This window comes from Tenrec ecaudatus, chromosome 4 (assembly GCF_050624435.1).
Source record: "Tenrec ecaudatus isolate mTenEca1 chromosome 4, mTenEca1.hap1, whole genome shotgun sequence".
Lineage (NCBI taxonomy): Eukaryota > Metazoa > Chordata > Mammalia > Afrosoricida > Tenrecidae > Tenrec > Tenrec ecaudatus.
Window position 1 is genome coordinate 72648368 of NC_134533.1, and position 15358 is coordinate 72663725.

The 15358-nt window shown below is 46.1% G+C and overlaps 1 protein-coding gene and 1 non-coding gene across 3 annotated transcripts in view; both read right to left on the reverse strand.

The window, feature by feature from the left end:
- Positions 1 to 15358, reverse strand: part of MAP6 (microtubule associated protein 6) — a 68381-nt gene that overhangs the window by 48100 nt on the left and 4923 nt on the right. The window lies entirely within an intron of this gene.
- On the reverse strand, positions 12805 to 12911 carry LOC142447461 (U6 spliceosomal RNA). The gene has a single exon (XR_012784161.1). It is a non-coding gene; the product is annotated as a U6 spliceosomal RNA (small nuclear RNA).

A 15358-nucleotide genomic window follows, 5' to 3' on the forward strand; every position in this document is an offset into this window, starting at 1 on the left:
TCCACTCTTGGGCAACCCACTCGGTGCTTTAGATATTGCAATGAATGGCAAGGCAGGGGAGTATCTGACCTCGTCTGGCTTCCCTTCTGCGGTGGGGAGGGGTCACACAAGCCTCCAGGTTCCATCCTTCTTTATCTAGGCTGGCACCAACCAACTGTTCCTCCCACACCACTGCATAGTTATGCTGAATACAAAATTCACCATAGTTCTCAGCCAACAGCCAGGTGGGTCTCCCTCTGGTTTGGAACCCCTCAGCCATGCGGTCCCCAGGCCTTTGCCTCCATGGGCCAGGCTGCCACCTGCCTGGCACTCTGCCCCCCAGTTCCACAGTCTCCAGGGAGAGGAGGAGGAGAGGAGATAATCCACCGTCTCCGGGCTGCTCCTCAGGGTCTCCGTGCCAGTCTGAGGGGCCTCTGGTCGCGGTGCCCCCCTACTTCAGAGAGACATTGTGAACGGACTCTTCCAAGGCCCTTGGTTTCCCCTCCTGTCCATGCTTCCAAGATGCGCATCTTTACAGCCAAGGGGCTGGTAATGAACACCGACCGAGCCTCTCTGTCGGGGTTACGCACGCCCTCCTTGCCCAATCCCACCGGGTCATTCGATGGCAGTGACAGAGACTTGGGTAGAAGAGCCATAGTCTGAAGTTTCACTCCACCACCCACGAGGCTCAGACGCAAATGTCACAAAAGGGTGGTTTGAACAAGAGGAAATTTAAGTTTGCATCCGTCAGGAGACTAGAAGTCAGTGCCAGATGTGGGCTCAGGGGCAAGGTCCTTGTCCTTTCTGAGCCTGGCTCCTGAACGGTTGCTGTGCATGTAGCGTGGCATCTCCCCCCATCTCTGCCCGCTTGCTTCATCTCTTGTCTATCTCAAAGGAGATGGACTCAAGGTCCACTCTATACTAGTTTACCTCATCGACGTAACAAAGACAACCATCCAGAAGGGATGAGGAGCACAAACCCAGTTTGGGATCTACAACCCTTAAATTGGTGTGTGTGTGTGTGTGTGTGTGTGTGTATGTGTGGATGGGCAGATGACCAATTCAATCCACATTAGGTAACATCACTTAACTATGCACAGGAACATCTCTGAATTAATTTTCAGAGCAAATGAATACATGTTAGCAGTCAATCTTTCCTAATTGCTTTCATTAAGATTCTAATCATTGTATGCTTCTCATTTTAAGCATACAATGTTTTTATGTATGCAAAGTGGCAGGAACCCAATCTTTCTACTCAGTTCCTATGTGTACCAAGAGGTTACCACATTATCGACTCAGAAATCTTGGCTGTCCTTAAATACAGGCTGAGAGACTCTTTTCTCTGGACACATAATGGTTCCCTTTCCCAGCAGTTCAGAATGTGTGCACACAAAAGGCCACAGAGTTCATAATTACCATCTATGGCCGTCACAAAATCTCCTGAGTGAAGGGGTAGAGTCTATCTAGTCTGTCAATCAGGTCACAGCCAATGAGGACTCTGTGAGGGCATGCCTTCTGAGGATTCTGGGAACTCCTGTCTTCCTCCCTGGAGGCGGGACACAGACTCTCTACGACTTCCGGTTGACAAGCCAGGGAGCCACAATGATGGAATCAGTGCCCTGGAGCAGGAGGAACCACTTGGAAACCTACACCAGCGTTGAGATGCATCCACCACCACTAGATCCACAAGATTTTCCAGCAGGCTTGTGATCTTCCTGCATTCAGCGTCATTGCACATATTACATGAGTCTGAAGAGGAATTTACAGACTGGTAATGCACATATGGTCTATTATCGAGCTTATGGACTTGATCTGAACTGGGCTGGGATGTTTTTTTAATGTACAATTACTCTTAGATATAAAGTTCTCTCTTTATGAGCGTCCCTGGGCTTGTTTCTCTAGTCAACCCAGACTAACACACCAGACACCACTCATTCATCTGTTCAATTAATCTCTATTAAAAATCCACTAAACACCATGCACTAAGCTAGGTGCCAGGAGAGCAAAGGTAGATCAGAAGTACGGGGAGCCCCCACCTTCATGGAATGTCAAGTCAATACCTTGCAAGGCAGGTATTGTGTTGGGAGAATGAGGCAAGTGGCCCACACGCTCAGCTGCTTCCCCAGAGGGTCGCTTCCACCCAGAGGAGCCTCCAAGGAGAGGCCTCATGACTACTGCTGAAAACCCAGCTCTTGAAAACCCTCATGTGGGATCAGAGGGACACACCCAGAACGCCTCTCAGCCTATCTCACTGCCATCGCATCCAGCAACCCTAGAGAGCAGGGTAGAACTGCCCCTGTGGGTTTCTGAGAGGGTAACTCTTCTTTATTGGAGGAGAAGGCCTCTTCTCTCCCCCTGGAGTGGCTCGTGTTTCGAACTGCTGACCTGAGGTTCACAGCCCACTGCATACCCTACTTGCCACCAGGGCTCCCTCTCGTGGCCCAGAGCCTCTGCATAACTTTGAAATGCTGCACTGCATTTGGAATAGCAATACTGAACCTGCAGCATTACAAACATAGCATCATGATCAAACAAATCCAACCTAATTCCCTGCTCCCATTGTGTAAGCCTCTTTCACAACTTGGACTAAATGCCCTGAAGGACGCGGAGGATTTAGAAAGAAGACAGAAGGGGGCATGAGGGAAAATGTGAGTCAAGCCCAGTAGTTAACTGTGAGACTTGTCAGGGGCCCAGCTCAGGGTGTGATCTGGCCGGAAGATTTAGTGTCTTTCATGGATTCTGTTGTCCAGGCACCTACTGGGAGCCCCGTGATTTGAACATGTGGCTGGGACTGAGAAGCCCCAGGAAAATTATCAGGTCTGTGCAAGGGGAAGTTGGCCCTAAAGCTGGAAGCGCCAGTTCACATAGGTGAGAGCCAAAACACCCTTGAGTGAAAGCCGGGGTATCGCGCCTGGTTCTGGAGTGGAAGGGGCTCCGTGGAGAGTGTAGGGCAATGCAGAAGCAGGCCTGGTGGGGAAGGGTAGGAGGAGCTAGGAGAGGGGGAGCCAGCAGCCCTGGCAGAGACTGGTATGCGGAATGGAGGGGACGTGACAGCCATCTGCTGAAGCCTGCACACGCAAGACATGGCTTTGGGTGGGGGTGGGGTGGGTGAGAAGAGCCAGGCTCCCCAACCAGCTCTGTCCTTTACTGCTAGGGTGATCACAGTTCTCGGGCCTCCCTGACCCCATGCTTCACCTTTCGAGATAGAACCTGTCGCCCTCAAAAGGCCATTATGAAATTAAAAGGCACGTGTCTCAAATTGATTGTGGTGATGATGGCACCACGCTTCTTTTCTTTTTTTAACTTTTTATTTTATTTTAACTTATTTATTTTTTTAAATCATTTTATTGGGGGCTCGTACAACTCTTATCACATTCCATCCATCGTGTCAAGCACATTTGTACTTTTGTTGCCATCTCTCAACATCATGAAAGCATTCAGAATGTTAGGTAGCCAAGATAGGAAGAGAGGGGTTGTCCCTCCCAGGCCTACACAGACCCCCTAGAGGAGGTTGGAAGAGACTCAGGCAAGCATTGACCACCATGAATACTTAAGACTTGAACTGGGCATGCTCCAATTCAGTCCACTCCCACAACCCCACCCCCACCCCAGCCAGGTGGGAGTTACACCTGGGCAGCCCAAACTAGACCCAGGCTCATGACCGGGGTGGGGACCCAGCTGTGCTTAATTTAGCCAATGGGGTCAACCAATACCTCTGACCACGCCTCCCCAACCGGAGGTTTAAACTACCCTGGCAAGATGGTTCTCCCCGTTGACCAGCGTCACACTCTCCCTGGCAACCTTGTCCACCACGGACAAGGTTGCCCGTGTTCAGTTGTGGCCCCTGCACGGCTTCCAAGCAGTTTGGCGCGCTTCCCTGAAATAGTGTGTACTCTTTTGAGATTATAAAACCCTGAAACTTCTCCAGTTCTTTATAAAAACCCACTTGGATAACAAACCAGGTTGTGGTGTGAATTCTTTCTAGTGCGAAGTCAAACACCGAGTTATTACCCATCCGAGAAACCTGACAGGAATGGTTATATATATATATATGAAAGCAATTGGTATAGAACAAAACTGGTTTATTCTGGTTCAGGCCCCTGCTGAGAACCTGCGTTTCTCCAGCAGATAGACTGAAGCAGAATCTATCATCTTAGAAGATCTAGGTGGGAGAGAGTCTTGTTAAAAATGTGGATTCTGATTCCGTAGACGTGGAGTCGAACTGGAAGAGCAGGCTCACGGCTCTGGCACAGTGTAAGCCATTGGCAAACGGGCTGCAGGGCATGGGCCTCTGCTCTGAGTCAGGACTTCCGCACATCGCCACTGCCGGCCTTTTGCCAAATGATTGCAGTTTAAATTTGGACAATCCTTAGGGGCTAAGAGGATTGCAAAACTGCAATCTAGGCTAGACCACAATGTGGGCCACCGCTTTGAAGTCGCGCATGAAATGGGCAGCAACCACAGGGAATAGTGCTGCCAGGAGGTAGTGACTTAGGGAGCCATTTGTGGTGGATTTTGAAGCTTGGAGGTCTAGGCACATTTTTCCCATCAGACAAAGACAAAGATGACACCACGCCTGGACCTACAAAGGCCTCTTCAGTCAGCTTGAAAACAAATACACATTGACGGTGGACTATAGCAGGACAAGGGGAAGAGAGCTGGTGTGGGGGCAGGGGGAGAAATACTTAATGTAACCCACACGTGGGGGTCTCCTGCTGATCCTGTGCCAGGCCAGAGGCAGGGAGGTGGACAGTGGTGTCCTCACACAGACACAAACAGCCCACCCAGACCGACTGACTCTTCTTCCACCCAGCCCTGGAAGATTGGTGCTGCCTGGGCCCTGACCTCAGCATTCTTTCGCTATCCCATCCACCCTGATGTCCACGGGTGTAAGTCCCACCGACAAGCCAGTGTCCTGATCTTCCCCTGGCTGCTTGGTTCTCCCTCCTGAGCATCGAATGGATCGTCCCAGGCGAGCGGCTGCCAACGTCTCCAACTCAACTTGCCGCAATTGTGCTTTCCAGCTCAGTGAACGAAACCATTGTTCTTCCAGAAATCCAAAGCCGGGAATACGGGAAGCAGCCTAGGTGATTCCCTCTCCTCTCCCACCTGATTTTAGTCACACTCAACACAATTTTGTCTGATAGCATCATGATGAAGTCCCTGGTTCCCTGGCTGGAAGTGTTCAGCATCAAGGCCTCGATGACAGACAGGTTCTTCACAGAACTCAGAACTTCAGCCTAAGCCTCTCTAATCCATCCTACCAAAGTCAGTCCCAAATCAAATCCTGCTGCTTCCTTTTGTCTATAGAATAAAGGAGCTGGCTCCTAACTACCAAGCTAATCTACTGCTTACCATTATCTATCTATCTATCTATCTATCTATCTATCTATCTATCTATCTATCTATCTATCTATCTATCTATCATCTATCTATCTATCTAATCATCTATCCAATGACACTAAATTCTGCCGCCATAGAACTGCTTCCGATTCCCTTTCTTGTGCGTTTAATCAAGTGGATTCCTTCTCCCATTTAACACACACTCATCTTTCAAGAATGGCGTAGATTCTACGCATTGGATGCAAGAAACTACCAGCCACTGGGGAGAAAGGTGAGTCTTTCTACTCCCATAATGAGTTACAGTCTCAGAAACGCACGGGAGCAGTTCTGTCCTGTCCTTCAGGGTCATATGAGTCTATGTGCTTGGGTTTGGTTTTTCATCTTCCAGCATGCAGCCTGCCTCTCAGACCTGGAGCCTTGACCTCTCTCCTCTCCTCTGTGCTCCCCCAGACCCTGCACAGATTTGCCACCAGGGCACCTGGAACTTTTCAGCACCGGTGCTTCTTTGGAACCCTGGCGCATATGGATTATGTGTTGGGCTCCAATCAGAATGGTCAACAGTTCAAAACCACTGGCAGCTCCATAGGAGAAAGACGGGGCTTTCTACTCCTGTAAAGTGTTAGTTACAGTCGCAGAAGCCCACAGTGGGTCGCTATGAGTCAGCATTGACTGGATGGCAGTGAGTTTGTTTTGTTGTTTATTTACCCAATTTTGTCTGCCTAATAAAGCTAAGCCTTTAGCCTGATGCACAGTTAAAAGACAAATAAACAATAAAAAAATGAACCAGTTGCCTGTGAGGGGATTCTGGCTCCTGGCACCCCCATGTGCCTTTGGCAGTCTTACGACCTAGAGGCCTGGTGGGTGTTTCTCTTACCGAGCGGTGACGGTGCCTTTCCTGCAGGACTACTGTGAAGACAGCAATAGGCTGACAGCTAAGGCTTCTGGTAGATGCCCAAGCACGTAGGAGACACTCAATTATGTCACATTTTCAGGGACCATCAAGAGAGCTAGTTTGCTGGCTCAGGCACCATCCTCTTGCAGTTATCTCTGAAAGCTCACCTGTTTACATCTATGCAACAGATGCAATCCCTGAGTCCGTGGCAGCACTGATCACAGAGACGGCTCTTAATCCCAATGCACATTTGTGGAATTCTTTTTAGATTTGTGTGTATTGGGTGATAGAATGCTGGCCGGCTTGACTTTTTTCATTGAAAAGTCCTCAGTGTCAGATGGCCAGGTGAACACAGGCTTCCTTGGGCTCACTTACTCAAAGGTAAACAACAAGTTCACCTTCTCCCACACATCAAAGAGTCTGCTTGGGGGAAAGGCTGGCGTCTATTCCTCTTCCTGCGTGTTTAAGCAACAGCGCGTTCCTACAGAATCAACACCTCTTTTAAAATTTACACTCCCTAATGGGGACAGAGAGCCCAATAAACAAGGTAAACACAGGCTTACTTGTGCTTATGTACTAATCTGGATGGACAATTCACGTGATTTTTCACCACGAACCCACCCCTGAGCAGAGCCCTGGTGGAGTAGTGGTTAAGTGTTGGGCTGCCAACTGCAAGGTCAGCAGCTCGAAACCACCAGCTGCTTCGAGGGAGAAAGACGAGGGGGCTTTCTACTCCTGTAAAGAGTTACAGTCTTGGAAACTCACAGGGCTGGTTCTAGCCTGTCCTTAGAGGGTGGCAATGAGCCAGCATCAATTCGAGGCAGTGAGTTTGGTTTGTGGTTTAACTCACCCCTGAGGTCATCGATGCATTAGATGCCATGGTCCCCCTGGGGAGAACAAGCATGAATGAGGAGTGTGTATCATCGCTCCTCTCCTCTGCGGGTTAGCCTGAACCACCATTGTACCTCTGAGAGCTAACTGTACAAGGGCAAGCAACGATCCAGCAAAATGCCACGCACACAGTAGGTCTTCAGAGAAACTTTTCAAGTAGACATAGAGTGTTGCTGACTTAGATACTCTGGTGGTTTCCATGCTAAGTCTCTCCTGGTTCACTTCTCTCCTCCCTGGTCACCCCTTCTTCATCTTTTTCAGGGACATTCCTTCTGAGGTCAAGGCTCCAATGACTTTCATGTGCCAGGGCACCGTTCTCTGATGGCCAATTTTCTCTACTCTCTCGCCAGGGCTGATTCAACCTCCTCTCAGGCCTTAATAGCATCGGCAAGCGAATAGTTTTCAAATCGATACTTCTGGCCAGACCTCTCTCTCTTAAGCTTCAGACCCATTCATTTAACTCCATTTTTTGTGCTAAACTCCAATTTTAGATATATAAAAGTAAGTTCAACTTTTACCTCTGCCTTTTGTTGCCCTCGATCCTCCTTCCCCAGTGAAGAACACCACTACAACTGCCCGAGCAAACGTGGGCGCCATCCTGGATTATACACTCCAGTCAGCTAGAATGGTTACTTTATGTCCATGCTATGTCATGAACAGGAACCCTGGTGGTGCTGTGGATGATAACCTATGGCTACCATCAAGGCAGTAGTTCAGACCCACCAGTGGCTTGGAGGGAAAATGATGAGGCTGTTTGGTCCCCAAAGGAACCCTAAGGGCCATTTTCACTGTGCCCATAGCAACATTTGAGTCAGAATCAACCTGCTGGCCGCAGTCAGGCTTCCTCGCTCTTCCTGAATTATTTCAATAGCCTTCCCGGTTGGCTTCCCTTTATCTACCTTCCCCAGGAGGGAAAGCCAGCTGGAGCTTCGCAAAGTGCAAAACGAATGCTCCTGTTCCCCTCAGAGACTCACACCCATCCTCAGAAGAACGTCCAAATTCCCTCCCTACAAAGAGTTCATAACCTGGTATCTGTCTACCTCTGAGAGAGCAGAAAAGAGAAACAGTGTAAAATGAGAGCAAGATTTATTAGGGGTAAAAAAGCAATCATGCACAAACCTAAAATTGGATGATCTGAAAAGTGTAAAGAAACTATACAAACCTCAGCAAGATTTATCTGAAAAAGAAAGAAAGAAAGAAAAGAGGCATAATAAACATTAAAGGTACAAAAGGGACATTTTTACTTGCCTACAGATACTAGGGGATTACTCTTAAACCTAAAGGGGAACGCTATAGTCAAGTTTATGTTCATAAATACCAAGATGAGGCCCCAAAGAATACCAGCGACCAAGATGAGCTCTAACAGAAATATAAAGCTTGACTACATGAATCAATATTAAAGACATCAAGCTGGTAGTTTCAGATTTTTAGAAATCTACAAAAAAGACACCAGGTCCAGAAAGTTTTACAGGAGAATATTATCAGCAATTAAGAAACAATTGTTCTTCCATAAATTGTTGCCATCAACTGAAAAGAATGAAAAGCTACCCAATCTAATTTTATAGCTATAATCTTGATACCAATATTGCATAAGAACAAGTTTAAAAGTACATTCCAATTTCAAATAGAAATGCAAACATTTCAAATTAAAAAATAGCAAACCAATTCAGCACCATAAAAATATTTTTATCCAAGTAAGATTTATTCCAGGAATAAAGATCATTGAGTATCAGAAAAATATATTAACATTTTTTAAGCCATATGACCAACTTGATTGAAGCAGAAAAAGTATTCAACAAAAGTGAGCACCCATGGATGTTTTTAGAACAGCAGTTCTCGGCCTGTGGGTCGCAACCCCTTTGGGGTTCAAACAACCCTTACACAGGGCTTGTCTGATCCGTAAACAGTGGCAAAATTACATTTATGAAGTAGCAACGAAAATAATTTTATGGTTGAGGGGTCACCACAACATGAGGAACTGCATGAAAGGGTTGCGCCATTAGGAAGGTTGAGAATCACTTATTATAGAAACTCCTCATGGAAAACTAAGATATAGAGCAGTTTCTTAGCCTTATGTAAAGTTGCCTCTTGAAATTATAGATGTGGCAGTTACACCATCTGTCAACTGGAGTGAAGGGGTGGAGTCTAGTTTGTCAATGAAGTCATAGTCATTGATGCCTTTATGTGGTCATGGCCTTCTCCTGAGGATTCTGGGAACTCCTGTCTTCCCCTGTGGAGGCAGGACACACTCTTCTTGCTATACATTCTTGTGGACAAGTCAGATGGAGCTATGCTGACGGCAGTCGGAGCCCTGGAGCTAGAGGAGCCATGTGGAGATCCATGCCAGGGCTAAGATGCTTCCACTGCCACTGGATCCACAAGACTTTCCACCCACTGGCCTGTGATCTTCCTGCATTCTGCATCATTGCATGTGTGGTATGAGTCCGAAGAGGAATTTATAGACTGCTATTGCACATATGAGCTAATATCGGACTTATGGACTTGATCTGAACTGGGATGGGATGTTTTCCTAATACACAATTACTCTTTGATATACAGCTCTCTCTTACATACATACGAGTGTCTCTGGATTTCTTTCTCTAGTCTACCCAGATGAACATTATGGTACCAGGAGTGGGCTATAGAGAAGGAAATCATGAAGATGGAGAATGGATGCTTGTATGACCTCTGCCTCGTGGTAGTTCTTCTTTGGCTGTAGCCAGTAAACCACATGTAGTTTACTGGGTTGTTTTCTGTTAAGAATATGGGAAGATCCCTTCAGGATCAGTGGTGAGAGTGACAATATTGGGAGGGTGGAGGGAGGGTGGGTTGGAAAGGGGGAACCGATTACAAGGATCTACATGTGACCTCCTCCCTGGGGGATGGACAACAGAAAAGTGGGTGAAGAGAGATGTCAGAGAGGGCAAGATATGACAAAATAATAACTTATAAGTTATCAAGTGTTCATGAGGGAGGGGGGAGTGGAAAAGGAGGGGAAAAATGAGGACCTGATGCTAGGGGCTTAAGTGGAGAGCAAATGTTTTGAGAATGATGAGGGCAACGAATGTACAAATGTGCTTTACACAATTGATGTATGTATGGACTGTGATAAGAGTTGTATGAGCCCCTAATTTTTAAAAAAAGAATATGGGAAGTTAAAGTTTTATTTCATTTGGTTGTTGTCTTCAGTTACTCCTCTTTAAAATGGCAAAAATGAATGTGAGTAATGTATATTTTGAGCTGGGGAGGCGAAATCACCCCTTGAATTTTGCAGACATGCTGCTTAGTGAAAACAGCCGACAGAAGGCCCTGGTGTGAGCCTGTGTGATCACGAAGTGCCGAAGGGATCAGTTATCAAAGAACAAAAAATCATATCATTGTGTGCTCACCTCCCTGATACTATCCCTGAAGACTAATGGGTGCATAAGCAAATGTGGTGAAGAAAGTTGATGGTACCCGGCTATCAAAAGCTATAGCATCTGGGGTCTTAAAGGCTTGAAAGTAAATAAGCAGCCACCTAGCTGAGAAGCAGCAAACCCCAAATGGAAGAAGCACACCAGCCTGTGCAATCACGAGGTGTCGAAGGGCTCAGGTATCAGGCATCAAAGAACAAAAAATCATATCATTGTGATTGAGGGGAGTGCACAGTGGGGACCCAAAGCCCATCTGTAGGCAACTGTATATCCTCTTATGGAAGGGCCGCAGGGAGGAGAGAAGCCAGTCAGGGTGCAGTGTAGCAACAATGAAACATACAACTTTCCTCTAGTTCCTAAATGCTCCCTTCTGCCGTCCTCCTTCCCCCCACTATCATGATCCAAATTCTACCTTACAAATCTGGCTAGACCAGAGGATGTACACTGGTACAGATAGGAACTGGAAACAGGGAATCCAGGACGAATGATGCCTTCAGGACCAGTGATGAGAGTAGCGATACCCGGAGGGTGGAGGGATGGTGGGTTGGAAAGGGGGAACCAATTACAGGGATCTATGTATAACCTCCTTCCCTCGGGGACAGACAATGGAAAAGTGGGTAAAGGGAGATGTCAGACAGTGTTGTAAGATATGACAAAATAATAATTTATAAATTATCAAGGGTTCATGAGGGAGGGAGCAATGAGGAGCTGATGCCGGGGCTTAAGTGGAGAGCAAATGTTTTGAGAATGATGAGGGCAACAAATGTACAAGTGTGCTTTACACAATTGATGTATGTATGGACTGTGATAAGAGTTGTATGAGCCCCCAATAAAAATGACTTAAAAAAAATAGAAGGCCCTGGTGTGATGCAGTCAGAGGCTTAAAGGCATAATTTGTATCAGTGGAATAGTTTAGTTAAGATTAAGATAAGATAGAAAAGGATTGAACTGGACTGTTTTAAGTCTGAGTTGAGGATCCGGCTGTACTAGGATTATTCTGTTTTCTTCTGCTTGTTGTTATTGAGATAATTGATAGAAATGATTGTTGGAAACTATGAAAATAGCTTATAAACCCTCTTGTCTTCAGCCACTAAAATTGGATCTTTAAATGAGTTTAGGGCATGTCTGCAAAGAAGGCTTTGAAATTATAAGCCCCGCCCAGTGCTTTGGAGTACTCAGGACATTTGTATTCGAAGAGACTTGTCTAAGGGGCTGCTGACAGACTAAAAATCAAAAAGGAACTCCAGCTTTTTTGAATTTTGAACTAGTGGCTTGTGCCAGAGGCTGGGAAAAAAACGGACCCATGAAGAAACCCTCATCTCTAGGACTGAACTTTAAAGGGAGCCTGTGGGCAGGCTGAAATGCTTGCTAGGTGACCACCTGGATCCACGAGTCATGCGGAAGTGAGAGAAACACAGCAATAAAGAGATGGGTTGAGTCTTGCCACTGACATCCGTGGACCTTGTTCACGGGGACTGGAGGAGAAGATGAGAGTGGGTTGACTGGTCTGAAGTTCATGACCTAGCACAAGGGGGATAGGGTTTTTGAGAATTTGTGATGAGTCCATGGTCTAAGGTGAGGCAAGCAATGGGCACCCTGGTGAGGCTAAGTTAGGCAATGATGAAAAGATTTTTTAGCCTGTAAACTGGTGCATATTGCTACTGACTTTATAGACGACCTCTTCTGATTTGACTTTACTTATGCACGCAGACTCACAGGTTCCAACTGAAATGAAGATTCTTCACATCAAAGAATATGTATGTCTCCTCACATCACTGGGTTGATATAAGTGGGCAGCATAGAAATTGGATACTCAAATGGGGAGGATAAAGGCATGAAGTGGCTGGCTTACAAACTTTCATAGGTGGAGGAAGATATTCATAGGATTAAGATGTTGGTGTTCACATAACTACAATTGTTGAGTATAGAATATTGTTCTTTTGTTCATGTATAGCATACTGTGCTTAAAGGAGGCTGGCATATATTGAATTATATGCATTTTCATTTTATCCTGTTAGGTACAGATGTGATTTTATTCTTGTTTTGTTTAAAAATTCAATATGGCTAGAGAGTCATGTAAAAGTGTCAAGTTGACAAGGGATGGTCTGTGGAAGATACATAATCTCCTGTCAACTTGAGTGAAGGAGTGGAGTCTCACCTATCAATCAGGTCATAGCCATTGATGCCTCTGTGTGGGCATGGCCTTCTCCTGAGGATACTGGGAATGCCTGTCTTCCTCCCTGAGGCAGGACACACACTCTTTCTACTACACATTCTTTTTTTTTTTTTAATATGGAACGCTTCACGAATTTGCGTGTCATCCTTGCGCAGGGGCCATGCTAATCTTCTCTGTATCGTTTCAATTTTAGTGTATGTGCTGCCGAAGCGAGCACTCTACTACACATTCTTGTTGACAAGCCAGATGGAGCTATGCTGATGGCAGTCAGAGCCTTGGAGCTGGAGGAGCCACGTGGAGACCCATGCTAGCACTGAGATGCTTCAACCGCCACTGGATCCACAAGACTTTCCACCCACCGACCTGTGATCTTCCTGCATTCAGCATCATTGCATGTGTGGCGTGAGTCTGAAGAGGAATTTATAGACTGGTATAGGACATATGGGCTAATCTTGGACTTATGGACTTGATCTGAACTGGGCTGGGATGTTTTCTTAATATACAAGTACTCTTTGATATAAAACTGTCGCACACAAGCTGAGTGTCTCTGGATTTGTTTTTCAGTCTACCCAGAGAAACATAATAGAGTAAGCTTTATACTTGATGATGAAACCTTAGAAGCATTTTCATGTCCCAAGACTCAGATGTCCCTAATTGCTCTTACTGCTCAAAACTGCACCTTTGGGCCTCGTCAGTGCAACAACACAGACCGACAAGACAGATAACGACTGCAAAGGAGGACAGAAAATTGCCTTTTTATAAAAACCATACATTATTTCCATAGCTAGTTCCAGAGAGTCCACAGTAAAAACTAATTAAGAGAATGTGGTAAGGTTGCTGAATGTGAGATTAGTATATAAATATTAACATACTTTGGCAAGCACAAATAGAAAATATAATCAAATAAAATCGTCACAACAGGAACAATAATTAAAACAATTTGGGGAAAATGGTAGCATGGCTTCATCTGAAGCCAATGGGATAGAAGCGAGAACCTAAACATATATCTAAGTATTTATATGGAAATCCTACATTATAGAAGATACATCTATCATAAAACAGTTGGGAAAAATTGAACTTCCAAAAAAGGATCTTGGGATAAATAACTTTCTATATGGGGGAAAATTAGTCCTCTACCTCATTCCATATAAAATCCAGTTCAATTATGAAACAATCATACAAGATAAAACTTAAAAATGAATTGTGTATAGAAGACTTTTATGAAGAAAATTATTAAAACATTAAGAATACCACAGCCTTAAATATATGACAAGCTCTACCATATATGGATTTGCCCAACTCAAGCCTCAGGGAATTATATATATCATATTCGCCAGGCAAGTCACCGATGCATCAGTCTCTTCAAAGCTCCTCAGTGAGCCCACTGTGTGGATGAGGCTGAGCAACATGGCGCTCAGTGAGGGTACAGTGAGAGTCAGATCTGCACGATTCTGGTTGTGCATCTCCATTTGGGCGTGTATTGCTAGTGCTAGCCTTGTAGGATTTGAACTTCACCTTGATTAAGGTATGGCTTCCTTACATAAGATTTATAACAACGGCCTCAGATGCGGTGAAAACTGGACAATGCACAAGAAAGGCCAGAGAATTGATGTCTTTGAATGACGGTGTTGGGGAGAATATTAACTATACCACGGCTACCAGAAGAAAGAAAAAAAGCCTGTCTCAGAAGAACTATAGCCGCAATGACCCTTAGAAAGGAGGACAGGGAAACAGACGTGTTCCCAGGAGGGACCAGATCCTGAAGGACTGGCAAGGAGAGGGGTCATGAAAAAGAGGAAGGCCCTCGCTCAGCAAGATGGATTGGCACAGCGGCTGTAACAATGGGCTCACAGAGCAACAGTCGCGAGGACGGCACGAGAACAGGCCAATGTCTCCTTCTGTCGTACATGGCCATGTGGCCACGACCCCGAGTGCCTGGCCAGCATCCAGCAGAGGGTTACAGCATCCACTGGGCCTCCTCAGCACCCTGGCTGGCAGACCACAGAGGCTAGGTGGTCGCTCTCTGGAAGAAATCCAATGAAAGAACAGATATGGGGGTGAAGACAACCTACAGTAAATTTTATCCTGAGCATTCCATTCAATCCAATAAATTGAGATGGCACCCAGGTACACCGTGAGGCTGTGACAGGTACCGAGAACAAACTACGACCCCCTCTCTTCAGGCGTTCATGGTGGTGGGGCGGTGAGGCAAACAGGGACAAAAGTATCTTGTAGCCAAGGTGACAGTGATAAGGGCACAGAATATTAACGGGAAATCCACGGACATTAGGTTTGGAATGGCAAACTGGAAAACTATTACTGCAGGTTCGTTCTCTGAGGTCGGCCTTGAAGTCTTCCTGGGCTCTACCCCAGGAGCAAATTCAGGGACAGGTAGCAGAAGTTCTGCAGAGCATCCACTAAGTCAGATGAACCTCTCTAACGTTCATGGGATGCTGGAGGGGAGATATTGCAGGATCCTTTTCTGATTCCCTTGTCTCTGCTCTCGTTTTTCAAGTATTTTGCCTCTGGTTTATTAATTCTCTCTCCTGGTGCCCCAGCTGATGTTCTCCAGGAAAGGGTTCGCATTAGCATTTTTATAGGGAGCATCTGCTCCCTCCTCTCTGCCTGCGAACTGACGGCTGGGGCAATGGGGTTGGCTGGGAA